General features: G+C 47.4%; 1 pseudogene; it reads left to right on the top strand.

The window, feature by feature from the left end:
• Positions 1–572: 572 nt before the first annotated feature.
• On the top strand, positions 573–1888 carry LOC146545206 (uncharacterized; annotated as a pseudogene).
• The last annotated feature ends 4806 nt before the right edge of the window (positions 1889–6694 follow it).

The raw sequence follows: 6694 nt of genomic DNA, 5'->3' as shown, positions 1-6694 counted from the left end.
AACAGTCTTCAAGTAATGCATGGCTGACGCACAGGAAAAAAAAAAATGGATTTGATGCAGTGTATGTCTGCAAGAGTGACAGTGCTTGTGCTGGCAGTCATTTCAAAGGAACTCAGCATTACTCCATCATCTGGCTTTAATTCCATGAAAAAAGGAACACAAAAATCAAAGATTATCTTCACTGGTGACTGGGAGAAAAAAGCTGTTTGAGTTAGCCTGCTGTATGGGGCTGCTGAATCACGACCTGAACCTTTGATTGATCACCTGAGGCGAGCAATGAGTCAGCCATGGGAGCACAGGTGAAGGCAATTCACCTGTGCTGCAGGAAGGGGTGGAGCCTGGCTCCACCTCTCCTAGACCCATTTAAGAGCTGACTGCCAGTGGGGAAGGATCTCTCTGGAGATCCGCTCCATCAGGAGTTCATCTTGCAAGCCCAGGACAGGGTGAGTGACTTTCTCTCATTTCCTCTAATATAAATTATATTAGCCAAGTTCCTGGAGAGATATATATATATATACACACACATACGTATGTACGTACGTACATACATACACACATACCATCTGTATATCCATTGATTAAACAATTGGCGAGCCAGGCAGGCCAAATCCACTTTACGTCATGTCTATCTTATGGAGTTTCTATAAATGGGTCAAGGGGGAGAACACCATTCCCCTTGACAAAATGATCCCCGGGCAGATCCCAGGGTTTCTGGGATCTCCTTATTATCAAAACTCTCAACTATAATTGAGAAATGGGGTCCCCTGCGTACTTTGGGGACTATTTCCCCAGTACGCTTAACAGAATGCTTTCAGGGACTGGGCAAAGATATCTTAACTACGAAAGAAAGGCAATTAGCTGCATCCACAGTGGCATGGCCACTGTTGAATGCTTTAAATCAAGCAGAAACAAGATCAGATAACTTAGAAAATGAAAATCAGCTACTAAAAGCTCGGATTGACAAATTGGAGCAAGAACTTAATGTACTGACAGGGAAAAACAACAATTTTACAGTCTCTAGGTCAGGTCCATAGTATTTCAATAGATGATAGTCATACCTCTGAAGTAGCGGACCTGGTTCAAGAGGAAAGCAGGAGTTCCAAGTCAGACCTAGAGGTTCCACTTATGGCGGATACCCTGGAACTCCGTCCTATTATAACTCAAAAAAACAAAAAAGGTACAAGATAGACCAGCAGGGGTGCCCCCTGCTGAAACGCATTTGCATGTGACAGCCAGACCATACACTCCTACTGAATTAATGGATCTGGTGCAGCGATTTCGGCAGAGGCTGAGAGAGAGTATACCTGCATGGCTGCTCAGGTTATGGGATTCAGGAGCAGAAAGTGTTATGGTTAATGGGCCAGAAATGGCAAAGCTGGCCACCATAACATTACATCCTGCTGTCAGGCAGAGACTATACGCTGCTGTCCAGTATACCAATGAGAACCACTCAATAATAGATTGGTTAATGGCAGCATGCCGGATGATCTGGCCAAATAAAACAGATATTCCCTTAAACATAGGACTATGGTCCTCCATGAAGGACCTTCAAAATTACATTCGTGAGTTAGGCATGAGAGAAGCAATATATGAAGACTTGTATGATAGCCTGGATATGATCAAGTTCTCGGCGGGCATGCGAGATTTAATTTTACAACAGGCCCCTTCCCACCTATATGGGACCTTGGTTTCGATATTAAACCCTCTGGTGACCTCAGAAGCCATAGTTCAGCAGGCTGCTCAGGTAATAGCTGATCTGGGGGAGACAGAACGCCTACGGACTAGGCGCAACACTCGGATGTTAGAAGAAGCTGAGGTCCTGCCGGTGACTAAAACCAAGACGCTGGCTATTCAAGCTCCTCAATTGGAACCCATAAGGGTTTCCTGAAAACAAATGTTTAATGACCTAATTCGAGCTGGGGTCCAATTTGCTAAGATTGACCGCCAGCCCAACCATGTCCTCCTCCAGCTTTGGAGACAGCTGAAGGACAATCAAAAATTCCAAAACTACCCTAAGAAACCAAGGGTAAGAATTGCAGAGAGGATACCAACAACAACACGGAACCTAGAAGACTTCATTGTTCCTAATAGAAAAAAAAAAAAAAGCCGCCTCAAGTGTCTCGGGCCACGATGCCTGAGCCATCGGAAGCAAAAGAATTGGCCCTAGCACAGTTCATGGCATGACAGGGGATGTTAGTTCCCCTAGAGCCTCCAGACAGGACCGGAGGCCCTATGTAGAATTAACGATTTATTGGTCCCGAAAAAATATTCAGAGAGTTATGGCATTAGTGGACACTGGAGCAGAAACATCAATTGTTTACAGAGATCCAAACAAATTTCATGGAAACAGAGTGATGATTGGTGCTTTTGGGAGACAAACTATTCCTGTCACCCAAACATGGTTAAAACTGGGGGTTGGGTGTCTCCCACCCCGGGAGTATAAGGTATCTATTGCCCCAGTCCAGGAATGCATCTTGGGCTTAGATATTCTATGCGGTCTGGCTCTCCAGACAACTGTGGGAGAGTTCAGACTCCGACAGAGATGTACTAGTATCCGGGCGGTGCAGGTAATATTAAGAGGCCTTGCGAAACATGGGCCAATTTGCCTGCTGAAACCATGCTGGATTACTAATGTGAGACAGTACAGACTCCCGGGTGGGCAGGATGAAATATCAAAAACGGTGCAGGAATTAGAGAAAGAGGGCATTATAAAACCTGCCCACAGCCCATATAATTCCCCCATATGGCCAGTGCGAAAGTCGGATGGCACATGGAGAATGACAGTAGATTATAGGGAATTAAATAAGGTCACGCCGCCTATTCATGCAGCCGTACTCAATATTGCTTCCTTAATGGACACATTGAGTAGGGAGATAAAAACCTATCATTGTGTCCTAGATTTAGCAAATGCGTTCTTCAATATCCCAATTACTGAAGAATCGCAAGATCAATTTGCATTCACATGGGGAGGCAGTGGACCTTTCAGGTCCTGCCACAGGGGTACATGCATTCACCAACATATTGTCATAATCTAGTGGCGCGTGACCTGGCCGACTGGAAAAAACCGGATCATGTTAACATGTATCACTATATTGATGATCTCCTGCTGACATCCGACTCATTGGAGGCAGTAGGACTGGCGGCGGATTCATTCCCTGCCTATTTACAACAGAGGGGATGGGCTATAAATCCCCGAAAGGTGCAAGGTCTGGGCCTGTCTGTAAAATTCCTGGGGGCGGTTTGGTCAGGAAAGACCAAAGTACTGCCCAGTGCTGTCATCGATAAGGTTCAGGCTTTCCTAGTCCCTACAACATCGAAGCAGCTGCAAGAGTTTCTAGGTGTATTAGGTTATTGGCATTCTTTTATACCTCACTTAGCGCAGCTGCTAAGGCCATTGTATAGACTCTCAAAAAAGGGGCAGCTTTGGGACTTGGGGAAAACAGAACAGGACACTTTTCAACAGGCGAAACTGGCAGTTAAACAAGCCCAGGCATTGGATATATTTGATCCTACCCTCCTGGCCGAGTTAGATGTTCGCATCACTCAAGATGGCTTTGGCTGGGGCCTGTGGCAACGCCAGAGTTCTGTTCGGACCCCCATTGGTTTCTGGTCTCAGGTTTGGCATGGAGCAGAAGAGAGATACAGTATGATTGAAAAACAGTTATTGGCTGCCTATTCAGCACTGCAGGCAGTAGAGCCAATAACTCAAACGGCTGAAGTTATAGTCAAGACCACTCTGCCAATTCAGGGGTGGGTAAAAGATCTGTCCCACCTTCCTAAAACGGGTGGCCCAAGCACAAACAGTGGCACGATGGGTCGCCTATCTCAGCCAAAGGAGCAGTCTGTCTTCATCCCCTTTGAAAGAAGAACTTCAGAAGATCCTAGGCCCAGTAACATATCACAGTGATGCACCAAAAGGAATATTGGTCACTCCACCGCAGAAGAGTCCCGTTCAGGAGGGAAAATACCCTATCCCTGAAGATGCTTGGTACACAGATGGATCCAGCAAGGGCAATCCGAGCAAGTGGAGAGCAATAGCATACCATCCTTCTACTGAGACAATCTGGTTTTATGAGGGGGATGGTCAGAGCAGCCAATGGGCAGAACTGCGAGCCGTGTGGATGGTTATAACTAAGGAACCCGGTGATGGTATCCTGAACATCTGTATGGATAGTTGGGCTGTGTACCGAGGGCTCACTTTGTAGATTGCACAGTGGGCCACCCAAGAATGGACTATCCATGCCCGGCTGATCTGGGGCAAGGACATGTGGTTAGACATATGGAATACAGCCAAACGCAGGACTGTATGTATCTACCATGTTTCTGGTCATCAGCCCCTACAGTCACTGGGAAATGATGAAGCCGACACACTGGCCCGAGTTCGATGGATTGAGAATTCACCATCCGAGAACATCGCCCGTTGGTTACATCAGAAGCTACAGCATGCGGGACAAAAGACAATGTGGGCAGCTGCTAAAGCATGCGGACTGCCCATACAGCTACCTGACATCATCCAGGCATGCTGGGATTGCGACGCTTGCTCCAAAATGAGACTGAGACCGCTGCCCGAAACAGCAGCCCATCTTGCTAGAGGACATAATCCTCTCCAGCAATGGCAGGTCGATTACATCAGGCCCTTCCTCGGTCTGAGGGGGCGAGATATGCCCTGACCTGTGTTGACACTGCAAGTGGGCTACTGCAGGCTTACCTAGTACCGAAAGCAAACCAGGCATATACCATCAAGGCACTCACAAAACTGATGTCTGCCTACGGGACACCTCAAGTCATCGAGAGCGACCAAGGAACTCATTTTACTGGTGCACTGATACAACGTTGGGCAGAAGAAAATAACATTGAATGGCGATTCCACCTGCCATATAATCCAACCGGGGCAGGCCTCATCGAACGTTATAATGGTATCCTTAAGGCTGCCCTGAAGACAGACTCCCAGTCCCTGCAGGGGTGGACAAAGAGACTGTATGAAACCTTGCGAGACCTGAATGAAAGACCCCGAGATGGTAGACCCAGTGCCCTGAGAATGTTGCAGACAATGTGGGCTACCCTGCTTAGGATCCATCAGGTAAGACCCCTGATTGGTAATGAAAATAATCTTCTGTTCCCTGCCCCTGAGAATTTAGATCCTGGCACCCACAGAATAAAATGGCCATGGAAGGTGCAGGTAGGACCCAAGTGGTGTGGCCTACTTGCACCTTGGGGGAGATTGTTGGAGGTGGGAGGCTCAGTAGTCCCTCCAGTAATAGGTACATGGCCTACTGATGTTGTGGTCAACACACCGGTTTTCATTGCAAAGGGTCTCCCATCATGTCCCTATGGCAGATCAGGACACCTCCTTTGGTGCCTGATATTATTATGCAGCCGCAAACATCTAGCCAGAAAGTGTGGTACAGGCGGCCAGGACGTGCCCCTGTATAAGCGGAAGTGTTGACCCAGGGTAGAAACACGGCCTGTATTTTGCCCTGGAGGGCAGACCTTCCCCTCTTGGTACCTCTGAAACATCTGTATTTCTCTCCGTGAGTCTTTGAGCCTTCAGGATCACTGGAAGGAATGAAATGTCATCAAAATGTTCCAGTGTTACTGTTAGATCATGTGTAACACCTGGTGATGGTCTGCATGGGACTGATGGAACATAGGATGGACCTGCACCTCATGACTGTATGCCTCTGGTAACATCATCGAGCGCTGGCCCGTAGAAGGAAGTCAACTTTCACCAATCGTCACTCATCTTGAAATTTACCAACATGTGTTGCGATGAAATTGTATAAGTGTCGCGGTGTGTTGGATCTCTGTATTAGGGAAAGCTCACCCTTTTAGTCAACCTAATCATTGGTTCATGCTGTGAAGGGGTGAGGTGTATGGGGCTGCTGAATCATGGCCTGAACCTTTGATTGATCACCTGAGGCGAGCAATGAGTCAGCCATGGGAGCACAGGTGAAGGCAATTCACCTGTGCTGCAGGAAGGGGTGGAGCCTGGCTCCACCTCTCCTAGACCCATTTAAGAGCTGACTGCCAGTGGGGAAGGATCTCTCTGGAGATCTGCTCCATCAGGAGTTCATCTTGCGAGCCCAGGACAGGGTGAGTGACTTTCTCTCATTTCCTCTAATATAAATTATATTAGCCAAGCTCCTGGAGGTATATATATATATATACCATCTGTATATCTATTGACTATATACCATCTGTATATCCATTGATTAAACACCTGCTAATCCCATTTAAACAAATATTGAATGTAGAAATTGCAGATTTCTAAGATGAGCGTATCTGTCACAGGCGCTGCAGTGGGGGGGGGAGGGAAGGGCTTGAGTTTGGGGAGATACATGGGCAACTTCTGGCACTGGTACATGCCAGGAAATTGAATCCAAGGTTGGATTCAGCCACATAAGAGGGTCCAAGGGTAGGAAATGCCTGTCTCCCTATGCTGACTGCAGAGGGGCCTGTAGTGCAACTAGGCCAGGAGGTTCAGCTAAACACCTCACATTTGCTGCCATGAATGCAGGCCTTCCAACAGCATTGCTGGCCACAGGGGTACATTAAATGAACTTCTGTGACTGGGCCTGGGCTTTGGTACCTAACTGCTCTGGATTGCCATCCATCACAGCCATACCCCTTGCCTGCTTTTCAGACCTGGCAATGTAGGTGCCCGGGGAGATGTCAGTAATTAACAGCAACAAAG

Source organism: Meleagris gallopavo, chromosome 1 (assembly GCF_905368555.1).
Source record: "Meleagris gallopavo chromosome 1, MGAL_WU_HG_1.1, whole genome shotgun sequence".
Classification (NCBI taxonomy): Eukaryota; Metazoa; Chordata; class Aves; order Galliformes; family Phasianidae; genus Meleagris; species Meleagris gallopavo.
The sequence above is the reverse complement of the archived record's forward strand: the minus strand, read 5'-3'. Positions and strand labels throughout refer to the sequence as shown.